General features: G+C 41.3%; 1 protein-coding gene across 1 annotated transcript in view; it reads left to right on the top strand.

The window, feature by feature from the left end:
• Positions 1 to 19,457, top strand: part of LOC139692390 (insulin-like peptide receptor) — a 645,500-nt gene that overhangs the window by 62,955 nt on the left and 563,088 nt on the right. The gene's annotated exons all lie outside the window — the stretch shown is intronic.

Genomic DNA, 19,457 nt, shown 5'->3' with positions numbered 1-19,457 from the left:
ATGAATACAACTGAAAATAAGGCCATGGATACCAACATAATAAACAAATTTGACAATTGTTCTCTCCAAGCCCGCTAAGTTTAAAAATTCCCGTTATTTTCTGAACACACCTCGTACGAGTATGTGGAAATTCGTATGTTGGGAACAAATTAATTTTTATGGACTAGTTTTATGAGTGATTTAGAATCTTTTGAATAAATGCACACATTTCGTAATGAAATTACGTTGGGTATTAAGGATCAGTGCCATATTGTAACGAATTGAATATATTGGTTAAATATGACCATAATACGTTCTATAAAAAAGAATTTAGGATAAACGACGTACTTTGGTCTCCATTAAGCTAAATTAGCCTCGACCTTCGCCTATCTTGCCCAGGTTTCATGTATTCATTGGTAATCTACATTTAACAAAAATTTAATTTTTAATGTGTCATGCTTTTTGTTGAGTCAATCATTCCTACCATACATCGTAGCGGTTGCTTGCAGAGTGTCACGAAGAAGAAGAATACTTGGCGATGGATTGTACCGATCTGTGTTTGTCTGCTCATGCGGTAATTAATCCTTATCTCTCCCTGTTCCACGCACTCCGTGGGTGCATTTCCCTGTAACGTTAGGCATTACATCATTCGTGTTAGGGAGATAAAAATGTTTTCTACATTTACCAATTTGAGATCGACCTTGAAATGTATAAAAGGAAGGTTTTTGCTAGTTTGCTTGTGGTTTTAATCAGCAGCGTATCGGAAGCGTTGCGTCCAGAGATAAAAGTGCCTGTGCGGTGCGGTATTTGCAGTTTCATGTCTCGTCTCGCCTGTATATCTCTTTTCTTGAACTTCGATTGTAAAGACGGAAATACTTATTTCCGAGTATGACAATGTCCAACTTTTGTGTGGTCGCTGAAGTGGTTTTCCGCTGATAATTTTAGTGACTCCAATTTCGGAGCAGGGTGAACAAAGTAGGCAGGGGTAAGAAAAAGAGTTCCTCGGAACTCATATGGATACCTATTATTAGTTGTGTTTGTTTTTTGTGTTATGCTCGTTTAATGCTCAGAATTAAGCGCCGAATTACAATAACCTTGATAGATAAGCCGTGCAGTGCATCACACATCTCTTGCGTTACGAATGACATGGTACATAAATAAAGAAGTTTGTCATATTGGGATGTAATTAGTAATTCGAGGAGAAAGCTGCTCCCAGTTAATGTTTTCAGAAACAAATATCAAGGGTGGTGTAATTTATTTCCTGAGGGAAAACGAATGTCCTATTATCGCCAAAGGTTGAGATTTTTGTAACATTTTTTCAAATTTGGGACTTAGTAAGTAGACTTCCCATTCCTCGAGTTTTCACTGACTCCGTCAGTAAGCATAATGTCGCATTCAGCTGCACGATAACGAATAGTATAACGCGGTCTCTCTTTCAAAACTGATGCGCATACACATATATCCATTGTTATGATTACAATTCTCGTAGCAGATGAGTGAGTTTTTGGCTTACTAGTTTCATGCCAATAAATGTTAGTACTTTAAATTACTCTCTTTTACGGATGGTGACCTAATACCCCCTCTCCCCCCCCCCCGCCACCCACCCTTGCGGCGGATTGCGGGGTATTATGTAGATGTAGATTAAACGATTACACGCTGGTGAAGACACGTTAATTGTTTTCGAGGGGTTTGGGAAAGGTCTGAAGTTCAAAACTTCGCTCTTAAATTTGAATCTGTAACGATTTCAGTTGAATTGTTTGACTTTCAGTCCCTTGACACATTTCCCTACGCCACCAATTAGAGACACTTATCCTTTATTCACGACCAGTTTCATTGGGAAATTACTCACTTCTGCTGCATACCGAGGGTGAAACTTCATTAAACTGGGGAGAAATGCATCAATACCGCAATTAATTTAATGGACACTACCAAAAACTTCCTTGCAACTGAATAAGTACTGTGGAACGATATTCGTTATTCATCTTCATTATTTTACTCGCTCCAAATAAAAAATGATTTAATTAAGAAGTAGTTTAGAAGTATTTTCAAATAGGATCTAAAGCAAATATAAATGTAGCATACAAAATAAATGTATCTTTCTATTCTACCACCGGACAAGTGCACCCCCTATTGTTTAATTAATTCTAATCAGTTATATAGGTAAGCTCTTTGTTACCGCCGGGTGTTTTTTGTGCATATTAGTTTTTTAACGGGTTAATCTAATTTTTCGTAAATACTTAACGTTTATGTGATCTCATCGTAAATTGGTAGTGTTTCACGTGCAAACAGCTTTTCTTTTCTATCCAAAATGGGGATGTTTGTTTTCTTCTATCTAAATTCTCACTTCATCTCTAATTCAATGTCATGCCCACCTCTTTTCTTAAATTTCTCATCACCGCTTCGTTCTTTGTCCATTCCTCGAGTTTTCACTCAATTTCTCAATTCCGGCGAATTATTCCCTCATTCTCTCCTTTCCCGTCTTATTTAGTGACTTCCATTCATCCCTCCCTTTATTGTGGCATTTCTAATTGTTTGTCTTGAATTTTTTCCAAAATACAGTGACTACTTCACCGGAGTTTTGGTCTGCTGGTTGTTAAGGGCGTGCGTAGCGGGTTGTGTAGGTGTTAATTTCCGGGGCGAGGAGTGCTGGCACAAATATAGGGATGGGGTGCAGAAAATGGGAAGGGTCGGAGGGCTGTGTGTGGATCGTAGTTGAAGGGGTCAACAGGGGCTGGGAGTCATTCAACTGACGGAGAAGGCGGGAGGGCGTGGAGGAGGGATGGGCCCAAGGGCCGTTATGCTGAATAATGTCGTGGAAGATTAGAAGGGTTGGGAAAAGGAGAACGGTATTGCGCGACCCGGGTTACCCGGCAGATGGCTTTGCATAGGTTAGCATGTTACATGTGCCCTGTGGAAGGGTGAGGTTCATTTTCACGCCGGGTGCGGCGGGAGGGAGATGTGGGAAGGGGGTTGACTGGCAGCGGTTAATGTGGCGGTGGACAGCGAGTGACCCGATGCGCATTAAATATTTTCTCATCCATTTACATCGCCGCCCATAATCGATTTCGAGTGAAACGGTTAACACCCCTCGAAAAATAATTCGATTTGAGATTTTTTCCGTTACCGCTCATTGCAATGCTTTTCGTTAATTACAAATGTCCCCGTCCTGGTTCCTCTTTATGGCAAATGCGTATATATTCGCCTTAATTAGAATGTTTTACCAATACGCGGATCGGTCCGATTTGACTCGTGAAAAATTGTGACTCACAACTCGCAATTTTTTCATTGGGTCTGCTAAAATTTCATCAATATTCCCTTGCTGGTCAGTAGGTGAATGGGCGGTGGTATTTCTTTTTTCATTAAGTTTGTGCTGCGCAATGTGTTCAGATATTCCTATTGTAGTATTGTCAAAATCGCTTTATAAGAGCGCCACATTATACTTGGTTACTTTGATATTCATTTTCAAATGTTGCCCTTGGTTTTTAATCAAGCGTAACAGAACACCGATCAACATCCTTAGAGATCCCGGAGACTTATTTCTCAGAAGTAGTTATTTTATTATTACAGAGAAAATCGCGAACCAAAACTATTTTGTAATTAATTTCAATCGATAGCGTTTTAGGCATCAGGTTACTGTGTAGCTCTTGATCAGAACTTTTTTTAAAATATTGCTTTTACTTGAGTTAATTGACAAACCCGATTATAAAATGTCGTGATTGAATTAACCCAGTTGTATTTTACAAAAACTACTCTTCTCGGCCGGATATCATTTTGATTGCGTAAAAAATACCGATTATCCGGAATCAAATGATGATGCATTATTTTGCATGGGAATAATGTTTATGTTATTGGTATGGTTTTAACAACCAACATATAGAGATGAATTTATTGTAACGACCAACATCCCTTCCTGGGGAAGTGACGCTTAATATATCGGAATTATATTATTATAGAATTAATGAATTATAAGAAAGATGTGGTTTCTTAGCTCAACTTAATGGAAATTCGTTTTATACCTTATTTGCAAGCAAACGGAAGCCGTGATATAACCTGCTGCACATTCCTTAATTTTACGAGCGATAGCATTTCGAAAATACTTCATTCCTCAGGGAATTGTTGCAATTTGTGTCGTACAGTGAAGTTTATCAATGGAACAAATGATTGTAAGAGCGGGTAGTTTTGTGGTGCGGAAATTTTTTCCGATCATACGAGCTCGTTGGCACTGAATATCGCTATAGGAAGGAGAAAGCGGTTAAATGTAAGGAAGAAAATAGGCTTCTTGAGGCGAAAGAAGGTACGAGGTCGTAGATAGAAAGCATGGACACTAGAAAAAAATATATTTGGGGCGAGTAGGAGTTTACGGTGGAGGTTGGCCACGACGAAATGGAATATTTGTAATGGACACTCCAAAACCTACCTCAAATCGGTAAACCACTTAAGGTGAAGTCATTAGATTGACAGTATGGTTACATAGCTGGAGCTAGTCTAATGAAGCCAGATGTACCTCCCACTCCTCTCTGCCCCGTTCCCTCCTCCGTCCTCACGCTTGCAACGGACTCTCCTCTCGCCCATGCAGTCTGGTGCACACGAATCCCGCAATTCTGATGAACGGTGTACGCTGAACAGCACCCAACCAACTCTTCGCGCTCCTCCTCTTCCCAATCTCTCGTGCTTTTCCAAAAAAAAAACGGCAAGAATGGAAACAGGTGAAGTGGGGTTCGAACGGAAAGATGATTTGGTGCGGCTTTCAGGGTGCTGAGGGGTACACGGAGGGGCGTGCAGGGAAGAAAGGGGAGGGGAGAGGAGGAAAGGGATATGCGAGATACCGGAGTGTGTTGCCGAACGACGGGTAACTGGAAGCGAGTGGAGGAGAAAGGTCATTGGTGATTCGGCAACAAGGTCGGATTTAGTCGGAAGGAGAAGTTAGCCAAGGAGAAGGGCGCAGGAACAAGCAAAAAAACTGAACCATTACGATAAACAATTAATTTCGAATTTTTTTTTAACGTTTAAGATGAAAACATTAAAATATTTTAATGTTAAGTTCGCAGCTAATGCCATTTCAAAACCCATTAATCTGAAGTACATAACTAGAATAACGTATCCTTTACATAATTAAATTAATGAATTTAGATTTTGATTTCGAAATTACGACGTTTTTCGGCTTCCTAAAATTTGAACTGCTCCCTTGTCAGCCAATGAAATTTTATGGCAAAGGAAATGTGCTTAAAATAAAATGTTTTAGATTATACATATATGCCAAGAGTTGTGCACCAGATGATAAAGAATTAAGAATGTACACTCAATCCCTGACAATCCGGGACTATTAGAAAATACGGGTGATGCTGGTCGACGCAGCTGGCGGCTTTTTGATGAATTTATCAAGGTTTTCTCAACCATATCGTAAAAAACGAATGATAATCACTAGAAGAGATTATTTTTTGTAATGAAGTCTCCAAAATTTGAAGGTATCAATGATCTGGATACCCTGCTCGTGAGACTCATCATTAGCGAAGTTTTACCGTGAAAAAAATTAAATACAGATAGAAAAAAATTAGCAATGTGACCGGAGCGCTGAGAAATAAGTTTTAATGACATAGGAAAGTGAAGCGCATCCGCTTCGGGGAATTCGCTGGAGGGTCTCGGGAGAAATGACCGGAAGGTGGTGTGCCAAGAAGAAGAGGAAGGGGGGGACCAGGTTGAGGAGCGTTGTTTGGACGAGGACGAAAGAAGACGATGATCACGCCGGCATGGCATTCATTACCTGCGAAATGAAAACCTCAACTCGTGTGGTGGGTTAAAATGAGGTGGGTGGTCAAGGTGGGAGAGCCTATTGGGAAAGAGGTGGGGAGATGTCTTCCACAACATCCCTCACCCTCCCCTTCAGCACCCATTTGACTGTATTGCGAGGGGCGTGTGCCATAAACCGTTTGTTTGCCTTTTTCCCAGCACCCCCAAGAGCATCACTGCCCGCGCTCAGCCTATACTACTACTATTTCCTTAACCGCCTTCACTCTCAATACCTGTCCTCCTCGTGTGTACTCACGTCTTCCGCGCTGACATTAGCGTATCAGTGCGTTTTTCCGCCTTATTCCGTCCTCACGCATCCTAGTGCCCACCAGCGCAGCATTCGGCCAAGTCTCCTCCCTCGGTCAATTTCCCTCATTCGGTCTCCAGCACAGCTTCTCTACACTTCCAGACATGAGCAGTTGGACAATTGTTGATGAATATGTGCCCCGCGCTAGATTGTTGACTTCGGCGTCGTTGTCTCGTAAAATGTTACTCATTACTCTTCTTGCAATATTTGTTTGAATCTTTCTATTCCTCACTCTTTGGGGCCCACAATTAGTGTTTTCCTCACGATTTTTTTTATACCGAGTAGTGTTGAGTTTGCAGAGTCCTGGGCTCTCAAATGGAGTTGCAGATTCTCCATGAATAAGAGATTGAATAATATCGGTCGCACGCAATGAATTCGGCTGGTTGAACTAAGACGCCTTTGGGAAATTACGGAACAAACATAATTTCGCGTCGGCAGCAGAAATGCGTCATTCACCCTCCAGGTTATCGAAGCTTAAATAAAATATTCTTAAAATCATTAGCATCGAATGCGTCATAAATGTTAATTGCTTACTTTATTTTAAAAAAATAAATGATTCACTTAGCGGATTGGAGCGTGTCTACGTCGCGTTGAATGAAAAAGAGTAAGCATAATTGTGGACTTCTTGCAATTGCAAAGGTCATTGGATGGCATTGTTCAATGACCTAGGGTTTGTGGGTGGTCGGAACAAGAAATAGAGTGAAGAGAAAGGGTAAAGACAAGGCTGGTGACGGCCTGGCCTACTCTGGTAAAGCGCAGTAATATTTCAGGCTCTGCGGAAGGCAAGATTTATAGGTTACATGAGGGTAATGTATGAACTTCGGGCGAATTTTATTCATGTCTCCTTTGTATGGAGCCCACTCTCTCTGGTATATGAGGCAATTCATTAACCAAAGAAAGTCTTAATAGGAAACGTTAGTGTGAATCAGAAACTGCTTGACTGTTGTCCATCTGTTCTATAATGGACACAATGTTTCGGACTGACATTTCTAGTGAAAATTAACGAACAATAACGTTGGAAATATAATTCCGTTTTTTTATGGGTAATGTACTTGTACGAGATATGTGAAATCCATCGCTTTCTCTCGTGAAAATGTTTGTTCAAGCCTTATCTTTTTATCCTTCTTAATTTGTTAGATTCCGTTGGTACCGAATGCTATTGTGATATTGCAAAAGAAATAATGGTGCAAGGAGTACATTCATACACCCACAACGTATGCATCGAGTTTAAATTATCACTAGAAGAATAGATAGTCTTGGTTTTCCTTATTAATTCCATATTATTAAATCATATAAGTATTTTCCAAAGTGAGGTTAGCTTTTCCACCCATGGTCTGCGTTCTTATGAACGTCTTAAAAGATCACTGCTAGAAATGAGAGACCGAATGGTGGAAAAACATCTTTAAATTGGCAATCTTCTGATTTGGAAGACTTTCAGTGATGGCTGAATTAATCTCCCATTAACGTTGAATGTACGTGTGCGTTACTTTTTATTGGTATTATTATTATGGGCAGGAATCCCCTTTAGCTATGTGGAATTTATTTACAAGTAGAAGGAAGTGCTCGTCGAATTCACCAATTATGACACGTTGCATTTCGTTTAGGTTTAGCCTGGATAATTTATTCGTTGAAAATGGAATTTTTTAACGTATTAACATTCATGAAGGACTCGGACGTCGCCGTTGAGGTTGGTTTCATGTAGTTATTCCGGTGCTTTAAGTCCCCTCGATCACATGATAAAAATTTTATTTTAATATTTCATTCATTTATATCTTGAGATTCTATTTTTTCTTGAGGTATTCCAGTTATCGATTCAAAATGACATGAAGATTCTTTAGGCAAAACAGAATTTTCCCAGCCAGACGGGGCCAGTGGTGAAAAGATGGCGCAAGCATCACCCGCGGGATTTTCCGCTCACTCATTCCATTTAACTCGTGGTACCAGCAGCAACCGAAGTGCGAGGTCGAGGTCGGCTGTTCCGATCGTACGTGCCCGCGCGCCCTTCGTGGGGGTTGTTTCATGACGTCCACGGGCGTGAACGGTTAGGTCGGGCGATGATGAAGGAGAAGATTGGGGTGCCTGGGCAAGCCGGGAGCCACGTCGCATTCCTGCGTCGGGTTTACTATCTGCGTGCTTATTCGGCATACGAAATCGCTCGTCGGTGGAAGAACCGGGTGCCAAATTTCCCCCGTTCACCTCCGGTATCCCTCTAACTCTCCGAAGGATAAATGAATAACAACTTACATCAGGGTGTGTGGCCGACAAGACAACGGGGAAAGACCAAGGAATTCCATGGGTGAAGCTGGCGAGTAATTTTACCTGATAGGGAATCGTTGTGCATGTTGTATGGGCAAAGAGAGTTGGGCTGAGCAACAGAAGAAAGAAAAAATTCCATTTCACTCATGGAATCGTCGTCTTCGTCATTAGCTATTATTTAACTTAACAGTTTTTTTGGATTAGAATAATCGTGCTGTTTTAGCTGCAGCTACAAGGTACCTTTGCAAAACTAGGTATGGGGCGACAGACATCACCGTAAATGCTTTCCCACTGACAAGGCTCAATTCATTTTTGAAATGGCGGATAACTTCCCATTTTATCAGTCCTCCTTTACCCATCTACATTCATACTTTGTAAATTGTTTCATTCTCCTCTTAATCTGGTATTCATGCTCTCTTGAACCGTATGCCTTTCGAGCCGCTGTAAACGATGAGGAGTGATATTCGCTTTTCACTTCGCGTATCCCTCGGAAGGTCGTGAATTCAACGTCTTGCGGTTTGATGATGACTCACGTCCACCCTGCTACACTCACATTCACGTTTGTTTTTTTAGAAGTATTCCTTGGAGTAAATCCAATAAATGTTACACGTGTGGTTTGACTTATTGGGAGATTTGTGAGAACCACGCTACCTTGTGAATGTATGCTTGAGGTCGAAGAATACATATATTCCCAACGACTGTAATGTGAGGATAAATTTTTTAGTTGTAGAACGAAATCGCCGAGGGATTAGTAACCACCGCTTTCAATGACGTGGTGCTGGTGATACGATTTAATCACGTCCTTCGAGTGTTTTCATCGTAGGTGCATCAAAAGAGTGTTTGCTTTTCTGAGTAAGGCCTGGGAGATATAGAAACAAAGTTCGTAGGGTGTCATGTCGACAATAGGACTCGGGTGGCGAGATGGAGCTGGTAACTATATCTTGTGGCCATGTTATTAACACTTTATTCCCAACATGATTGCTAAATACCAGTGGATTTATGTTTTGGCCGAGTTGGAATGATGCGACTTGCATGAATTGTGTAAAGAAGGATCATATAAAGATTGCTTTGATGTTGAGTTCCTACTTCCTGTATTTTATGAATTCCTATCCAGTTTCATCAACTAAATTTCTGATTGTCACATGCGATTGGTACAAAATACTGTGCACAAACACATCAAGGACGTAAACATATGAATTTCTTTGTCACTGATTTGAGTCATTTAACTGCCCTACCGTTGTCATAGAATGCGAGTGAACTCGCGAAGCATTCCAATGTCGCTCCTGGAAGCACTAAGTAGTTGGCAATAACATTATGCAACGAGGAAAACAGCAAATCAGAAATTATCTTGAGATTTTGTTAGCGCCAATGTTAGAATGAGGTAGCTCAGCTGAGTAGTCAGTGTTCTTATTTTTCTCGCGACTCACGTGGTGGGTTTTTTCCCCAAACCGCTGTTTTTTTAATATCAAGCTTACCGCCTTGTCTCCCGTAAATCCCATACCCTACTTTATTTCGACTTTCGGGTAAATTTCCTACTATTAGTAAAACTACCGTGTATGTGATTTTCAACTTGAAATCACACATTCGTTTGTTCATCAGCGAGATACTGATGAGGCGTCCCCAGAGTTTCTTCGAACTATAGAAGACACTTTAAAACATAGTTTATCCTAATTATCGCACTGTTGTATCTTGAAATTACCGAATATTGCCTCGAAAAAGACTTCTTGTTACATGCAAAATCAATCGGTGATATCTTAATGATTTTTTTTATTATGGCATGCGTTTGATCCTTGTTTGAGGAACTCATATGCCAAGGAACTATGCTAAGATAACGGTGAATCAGCGAACAAAGAATTATTTTTTCGCTGAACTATAGCGTTGAAATAACCCGTGCACTGTTTAATGCTAACTAAAACTGGCAGGACCTGGCGGTGGAATCTTAAATGAAGGAATTCTCAGTTCGCGAACTGTGCAATAAAATTTATTCTGATTATAAATGGATCCATATTTATCAGAGGAACAGTTAGTGCAATATCCAAGTTGATCTAATGGCGCTCGGAAGGATACGGAGTCCCTTCGAATCGTTGTGGAAATTTTAAAATTCTTATTGGATTTTTCACATCTTCCATTGCCACCCAATTACCTGACCTCTGTCAACACTTAACGTCCATCTCCAATCTTATGGCGTAATTACGGCACGAGACGCAAAAATCGCGCTACCTGTTTCATTTCGAGTTGTTATGAAAATATTTGCTGCCTACAACTACATTTGTATCTATTAATTCTTGATTTAAACTCATATAAAAACATCATCTATCAGTTATAGTCTTGGCTTTAAAAATACGTGGAAAGAAGAAGCCAAAGGGTAAGAATTAAGAAGAGTATTTCACTGTGAACAATTACTGTTCTTCGACCCTAAATAGTTAACGTAGTACGCTGAACGTGTAGTTATTTGTTTTTAAATTAACTCTCCAAATACCATCTCTATTTCTTTCTATTTACGTGCTTAGTATCCTTCGGTACGCAAGCGCATTGGTACGTATAGAGCGTAATGGATGAGCGATCGATGGTATTAGTCGAATCACTGAAGTGGATCGAGAATCTATTTTTAAATCTCCTCTATTCCCGACTGCAGGCTTCCAAGTCATTGCGCTGTAACCAATCACTCCTCTCGGCGCGATCCATGCAGAGAGTCGCTAAAGCAAAAAGAGAGAGAGAGAGAGAGTGGCGTGCTTGAATGTCCTTTTTCTTTATCTCGTTCACCTCCGCCTTTTTAAGAATTGCTCTTCGAGGAGAGCACAGGGGGGAGAGGTGCCGGGAGGGGACCATAGGCGTGGTTGCACTCTCGCCGCGGCGTGGGTGCTTGTCCCTTTAACGTCCATTCTTCAGGCTTTACTAATCTTGCTCACCCGTTTCCAACTCACTTTTCGCCATCCTTCTTTCCATCCACCCATTCCGCTCTCCTTTGCCTTTACCCTCCCTATTTTGTGTTTGCAATTTATATCACCGTTCTCGCCGACGGTCATTCATTTATGTATATTATCAGAATAAAAATTATGCTGGTACTCTGGTCCTTGTTTTAGAATATTGGACGAGCCGGTTCACTTTTTCGATATCGTGATACCAAATAATTGTGTTTTTCATGCAAAAGTTATAAACTTTGTTTCAATTTATAAGAAAAAATACTGCAATTGTCTTCTGAATCCCCATTCAACGGCGTCATTCCTAAGGGTTAACGATGAAAGTAAGTGTAAAAGACAAAGTTTTTTATTGCATGCTGACAGGATGTTTTATAGTTTTTTTAACTAAAAATTACCCATAAAAATAAAATTAAGTGCAAATGAAAGCACTGTTAGGGCAAGATAAAAATCTATTCCCAATTTGTTTCTATCTGCTTCTTTATGACCCCCCGCTAGTAGTACTTCAGTCCTTACTTCCATTTTTCTTCCGCTGTACTCTCAGAAACGTTTACTTAAACAAGCAAGGAGAAACTTCGACCTGTAGCGATTCCTCGATCACTTCAACGTTAATTTTGTTCTCAGCTACTTAGCTTCTCTCTCAAACACATGCACGCCCTGTTAGCTATTTATTTCAGTGTATTGGACGGAACTACATTTGCTGTGTAAGAATGCCTTACTCACGTATACCATAACCTCTGATAGAGATAAAAATCTCGTCCATTGTAGAAAAAAAGGCCCTGCAGTTAACGGCTTGATTCCTTCGGAATAAATATCTCCGGGATAGGGTCCTCCTCCGTCCCTGCACGCGGAGAGTTGCAGTCGAGGTTTGAGCGGGGAGGATTTCGGGAGACTACCACTCGCCGCCCTCCCCTATTCTGTTCCCCTTCCTACGTAATGCACCGGACTCCCGCCACCCCATCCGAATCACCCGAAAGGGCAGCAGGGAGGCGGTGGGAGAACTCGAGAACCCCTCCCTGATTCCGCCGTTCAGCAGTAATCCTCTTCTCCTGCCGGGGTCCCTGATTTTCCTGTCTTTCCCCTAACCCTTTTATTTATGGGGCGTGCGGCCCATCCCTTCTAGAGCCCTTTTGTGTTTGGGTAATTTTTATCGAGGAGCAGGAGAGAGTGAGGGAGAGGGTGATGAGGCAAGGAGGGGCCTGAGAGTCAGGATCCGTTTAATAAATGTTTCATGCTCTCGCAAGCGTGACCATCTGGGGACATTATTGTGAACCGCGGCCTGGGACAGTGAGGAAGGGAAAAAATTAAAAATTAAGGTTAGTACGTGGGAGTAGTAGTAATAATTTTGATGGAGATAGGGCAAATTGTGATGATTTTTTTGTAGACCTTCCACCCGAGGTGGGTGGATTGTAAGAAATTGGAGCACAGACGAAGGCGGATAGGGTTTGGTGGGTGGGTTGGCGCAGATTGAATGCGACGAAGCTTTTGAGTAACTCTCTATGGCCCATTCTTCTTCCCTCTCTCAACCCCCGCCCAAAATCTCCTCTCCCCAGTCTCTACCAATTTTTCCTTTCGTTTTTCCATGATCTCCTTTCCACTCCTCCCCCCTTGTTGTGAGGGCGTGTGTTTTTCATTGCGGGGATGGCACTGATGACGCTCCGTTCCGTTTATCAGCATGCGTTTATTCCCCCTCTCTTGTGGAAATGGGAGCGAGGGAGAAATGGTAGAGGGAGGGTGGCAGGTGGCTTTTTTAACAGGTGATTTGTGGCTCCAGTGATTACTCCGACGATCAAGCGGCTGTTTTCAAAAACTCTCTACCCGAAGGAAAAAAAATGAATTAATATTTTGCTCTCCTGGTCGCTCGAGTAAAGATTATATTCTTCCGTATATCGCGTTTATTAATTGTTTTTTTCAACATACGTGTGTTGAGTACTCTATTATGCGACTGATATTCTATGCGCTTGTTAAAATATTTTGCATTGATGGGAGAAAAACACCGCACAAGATATAATTTTATCGATTTTGTAATGGAAGTAATAAATCCTCGGAAATATTCTCTCTGACTCACTCAATCATGTTGGATTGAATTAAGCAGCGTGATTTTCCATGTCTCTATATAATCCACCATGTCCCAGTTCGCATTCAAGGACGATTGCATTGATTTATATAGCCTTACTGGCCCATCACATCCTGCAAACTACTAGCATTTGGGTTTTTCCGTAAGCAGAATTGTTCCTTTGCTTTTAACAATTTGGGGGGATTTAAGTAAGTGTGTATGTTATCAGTTGAAGATGTTCATGATTGTAAAAGATACCCATTCATTAGGAATCCTTTTAATGCCAAGAATCCTTGCGAGGAATGGCATACTATATAAGGATAGAAGGGATTGTAGATTTACGGAACACAATGTGTGAATGTATATGCATCAGTTACAATCCTAGGGCTAGAGGTATACGCATGCACGTCCATGCATGCCCCCTCTATTTCTCGACCGCTTTTAGCAATCGCCCATCTTCCTCTCTCCCACTCTTTCCCCCTTTTCCTCTGTTACCTCGCCCCCACTGCCCCATTCCTTTCCCGCCAATGCATTCAGTCTCCCTCCTCCCTTCCCCATCCCTCTCTCTTTCCACCCTCCCTCCTTTCCCCCGCTCTCCTTGAGGGAGGACATCGGCATTGAACTTGACTCCTCTCGGTTCGACGACCTGCTTTCTTCTTCTTCCCCTTGATTCCTCTCCCGTACACACGCTCCTCCTCCACCTTCTTGCCCACTCTGCTCAACGCAGCTCTTTTCTTACCGTCTTCCGAACCATCTTTTCTTCCTTGCTCCTTTTCCAAAATCCTGGACCAGGGTCCCTTCTTATCTGCCGGCAGACAATCAAATATGCCATTGCATTTGGCCAGTTAAATTTTGAGGTTCTGAAAGACTAATGAATGTGGTGGATACGCTCAAATATTTTCTTATCGTAAGTAATCCGTTGGCACGTATTTCTTTACATTTAAAGTAATTTTCTACGTTCCCGTCGCATGATATGTGGAATAAATCTCCTTAAAATGTTAGAGATGGCCAGAGTCAAGAGTGTAGGAGAATATGTTTAGCATTTTTACATCGAAGGCCTTTGTCATTGTGGATAAAAATCTAACCTTTCTCACTGCATGTCTATTTTATCTAAATTTTGAATAAATGCACCTCTATTCAATTTTCCCTCGCGCCACAATCTCATTGGGAGTCTTTGTTGGTATGTTAACTTGTACATGTTTAATATAGAAATATTAAACAGGTGTTTCCCGGTTTACAACCGAAGTTTTCTCGCGACTCTTAAATCGGTATGTGCTCAAAACTTCGGCTTAATTGGCGTTTCGTTTCAAATGAGTTAAATGCTACTACGCAATTACCTGTTGTTCCCTGAGTTATTTATTAATTTTAATCCCGATACCATCCAGTTGGAAGGATGCAGTTAAGCTACGAGAAGAACTTTCTTAAGATATGTTCCCTCATTTTTGTTCACAAAATATTGGTGCCTTGGGAGAAAATTTGCACCAGCTCCAGCGCGCTCATGCCAAGTATCGTTGTGCCTCGAGAGGTATCCCCTCCTCCCCGAGTTCGTACGTGAAGGCAATTGCATTCCAAGCTTGCCTGCATTCCTCTGTCTTCCCCTTCTTCCTTTCCCCTCTCCTCAACCCATCGAAAGCAACTCTTCTGCCGTCCTCCTCCTTCTACGAATCTTTTCTTCCTTAAAAAAATACACCATTTGCAGCATTGCGGAATGGGCGTTTGCTCATTTAGGGCATAGCCAAGAAGTCAGTTGTTCGTGGACTAACTTTATTTTTACGATGGCTCGCCCAGGATGGCAGGTGGATGGGATTTGGTGTGAGAGCGAAGGAAGGGGCACGTATGAGAGAGGGGGTTAACCCCGCTTGAGAAATTGCTCCTCCTCGTGTTCAACTTTGACGAACCACGGCCCTTTCCCAAATCTCTCGCTATATCTCTTTTTTCTTCCTGTAATTCCTCGCATAACCATGCCCGCGTTCTCATTTTTTGGCCGCTGCTTGTGATATTTCTCAACTGATTGTTGGATGTAAGTCGATATGTTACCGACAAAATTCTTGGGATTGAAACCTGCATGCATTTTGTCGGGAAATATATGTTGCCAACCTCGCTGACCAGCGTAATATATGTACATATGGAAGGTTGATGTGACGAGCTGGATGACTCGCTCTTCGATTTGCTTGGTATTGCATGTATGCATATATTCTGATATCCAGACTTTCACCGTACGGACGTGGGTCATTGACTGGCAATCCCAACTACTTGAATCGATGTTGTATAATTAATTAAGTTACAGACTCGTGCGTATAGTCATATTGGTGTCTTCACACGTTTCAACATGCTGCTATATTAATTGATCTTTTTCATTGTAGTAAAATTTTACGTCAGCCGAAACCCCGATCCCCACGGTATGTAAAATGAGTAAAATAACATGGTGTCTTCAGATCACTTAGTCGTTTTACTTAATACTATAGATACCTTGTTCGGGTTTTCCGCTTTGGAAATTTATAGTATCGCTTTCGTATTCGTTAACTGTCATGTAACTTACCACTTAGCCTGTACATTGATTGAATCGTTTGCGATTACCTCTGATAGTTAATTAATTTTTTCACGAATTATTTGGTCCAGAATAACTGATTTTTTTATGACAAACCGAAATATCCTCCTGTTTCAGATAATAGTGTACTAATGGCGTACAAAAAATGTCACATTTGTTTTTGGACCAGCGGTCAAATTTTTCATCCATGTTTTGGTTTGATTAGCAGCAGATTTGGTGGAACATTTTATGGCAATCGCCGCTTATTCCCATACATGAAATATTTGGAAAACTGCTTCGAAGTTATAAATCTGTCATGTTGTGGCTCAGGGGTGTGATTGTAATTTAACACTTCAGGTTATAGTAATCAGCCTTTCATTACTTAAGAGAAAACCGATTATTCTGTAGAAGTCTTTCTCTTTCTTTTAGGCCATGGGATATTCAAGACCAAATTGATATTCAAAACCTTTTTATGTTTTATATTTGTTGTCAAAGACCTTTTATGGAGGAAATCGGAGTGGGAAAATTCTCCTCTCTGTATCAAATCCTCCGTCCGCACGGTCTATGCGGCGCCACGAGCAGAAAAGCGGCACGGTGAAGAATTTACCCGCTCTAATACCCTTCCGTTAAACGACCTTCAAAACAATTGAATGCCAATGTAGTCTTGCTCTGCTTAATTCGTAGCGGCGAACATATACGTATGTGGAGAGCTTAGCAATGGAAGATAATGATAATTGAGCTGATCAATCAGCGGAGAAAAGAGAAGAGAAAAAGGCAATATCCGGGTGGGTGGATATCACGACTCCCGCTGCAGTGGGTGGATTAGCGGTTTCGGCCGGTGGTGAGGCAGGCCCCAAGGATTCCCCGTCATCGTCTTGTTGCTCCGGTCCACGACCACCGTTGCCTCTCTTAACCCTCGAATCGGATCGCGAGACTCATATACATAGCCTATCTCTCGTTTCATCGCGCCACGCTCATCTCACCTCAAAGGAATTGAGCCATAAAAATTTTTGAAATATGAAAGGCCTGACGGGATCAGAAGGGAAATACAACTCTCGGTCTTTTTTGAGTCACTTGCCTTTGCTTTCATTCTTTTTCGCGCCCAGTACGTGACGGAAATCATTATAGGTGCCGTGAGCGGTCCTCATTGTTGTCGTCTTTTTCAGCGTTGAGAAGTAAAAGATTATTATTCTTGAAGGATAGAGTTTTACGTGGCATGGAGTATGCCACATCTGCTTTCGTGAGTTCTCCATTCAAAAATGGTTATAGCGCGGATTATTTGCAGTATCGTCCCCCTTTATTCGAAAATTATGGTTTCACATTGCTCATTGAATTTGTCTAAAATATCGTCATCGTTTCGTTTGCTCCTTGAACTACTGTACGTTGGGGTAGGTGAGGTGAAGCTATTTGGAGGATGCGTATAGCTGCGTTTATGTATGTTACTAAGTTACAATAACTTTTACACGTGCTTTTTAATGACAATTATGTTGAAGTTAATTTTGAATCGGGAGAACTTGTCGCAGAATCATAGATAATGTCGTATTTAATGGTTGGGAACGGAAGAGCATGGGCGTTGATTTCGCATGACCCTTTGTACCGCGCGACGCGATTCTTTTTACCATCTATGGGTTGATCGTTTACCAACCCGTTTCCAATCCTTGTTCTCTCCTTCCTTTCCATGTAACTCTCCCCACATCTCCACTTCCTTCCATTTCTTTCTCTCACCGCTTCCTCTGCTCCTCCCCCCCCCCCTTTCCCCCCTCCCGCGGAACAAGTGCCGGGCACCCAGGCGAGGAGAATGTCTTTGGAGGCTGGCTAAAAGAACGGCAGGAGTAAGAGGAGAGGACGGGGGCTGAAAGGGGCGCGATAGCGACGATGGGGGAGCAAGAGGAAGTGGATACGGCCGCGGGCGGAAGAGGGTGCTTAAAGGCTCTGCTTCTCTATCTCCGCCTCTCTTGCACCGTCGCGTCTTCTCCCCCATCTCACTTTTTTCTCTTACTTCTTACTCTTTTTCTCATCACTGCCTTTCTCTTTCTTTCCTGAAATCCGATCGCTGGCAAAGTTCGTTTTGAGGACCATCACTGGAGTTCTCTCCTGCAGATGCATATCTGTATAAAATAATTAACAGCGCAGATGTTAATTGGAAGCGAGTGTTGATTTCGGATAAAACGGCGGATATGGATAGAAAAATAGATGGATTTAAGGAGCGTCGAAACCAATTTCAGATTATTGCTCATTTGAGCTTGTGAAGTCGTGGTACTATTGGACTTTCGGTTTAATTTATTTATTACGTCTATATTTCAATAAATAAAAGCTGCCGTACAATTTTTGTGGAACGAAAATTTTTAATTTATGTCGTGTGCGATTTTCTGGCGTGGATTTATTATGTTTAAATTGGTGTTGGATAGCCTGTACAGAGCAATACACATCACATTCGAGTTGCTAAAAATTACCGCTTTATGGCTATTTAAGGAAACAATTCCTTGCACAAACAGGACCAACAAAATCCATTACTTTGATTTTATTTTCTTTAGGTACAATGTTCGGAAGTAAATATCTACATAATGTAAAAAGGAGACCATCCTGAGGTAGGATTATTCCCAATTCTCTGCCGGCTCTTCGCTACTTTTAAATTTGTGTTTGTTGTTTTTTATTTAGCCTGCCTTTTGGGTTTATATTGAAGTGAAGTAAGTACCCTAGTAATTCCGCACACGCACTGAGAGTGTTTGTGGAATTACAAAGTCACTTATTTCATTTCAATATGTTGTGTAAATTCCATAAAGTTACGCCAGAGACAACAAATATTTTGGGTTTATAATACCTTTCACAACTTTTTAATGTATCCCAAAGTAATAATTGAAAATCTTCGATTGATTTTTACAGTTTATTTAAAGTTCCGGAATTATTGCAGGCGTTTCAAATTATTGTTAAAATTATTGCATGCCATATTTTGCTTCAAAATCGAGAAAAATTCCTCCGCTTGCTAGTGAAGTAAACATTATAAATGAAATGTTTGATAAGCCACGCTTTGTGATGCTTAGCTGTGGATAGTTAAATTTGTTCCTTTAAATAGAGCAGTTAATTCCATTTATTCTTGTGGATAATAGTTATGCATTGGTCATAAACGTGGGAAAAATTGATTTTTTTGCCTCCATTTGATATACACTTCATCTTCTTCTTGTCATTGGTAATTTAAGGCAGCCATTTATGGTTTAAATAGTTTATTTTGCTGAAAAGGATGAATGAATCCAGTTCGATAACGAAGAACCTTATTCACCACTGTAGATAATGAGCGAAACCAAGCTATTAAATTTATTAGTGAAACCAGTGGTATGCGACCGTAATAGTGCACTTTCATGCGACTACATTTATATTATTTATCTCTGCCCCCTCCTCTCTCTTCCTTGGCATTTTTTGTCGGAGAGCGTGTATGAAATACGACGTGGTATTCGACACGCAACTGTCGCATACGACCAGATTCACGTAACCAGTCGCGCTTGCGGGAGACCATAGGGGAGGTGGGTAGCGGTGGGAGTTGGTTATGGGACGAGGGGTCGAGATGAGATGGGGCGGGAGAACATATTTTTTCCCTCGTGAGGAAGGACGACAGTTTGTGTCAGGAGAGTT

This window comes from Hetaerina americana, unplaced genomic scaffold (assembly GCF_022747635.1).
Source record: "Hetaerina americana unplaced genomic scaffold, ioHetAmer1.1.p SCAF_1, whole genome shotgun sequence".
In the NCBI taxonomy this organism is placed as follows: Eukaryota; Metazoa; Arthropoda; class Insecta; order Odonata; family Calopterygidae; genus Hetaerina; species Hetaerina americana.
This window is presented reverse-complemented; position numbering and strand designations above follow the sequence as displayed.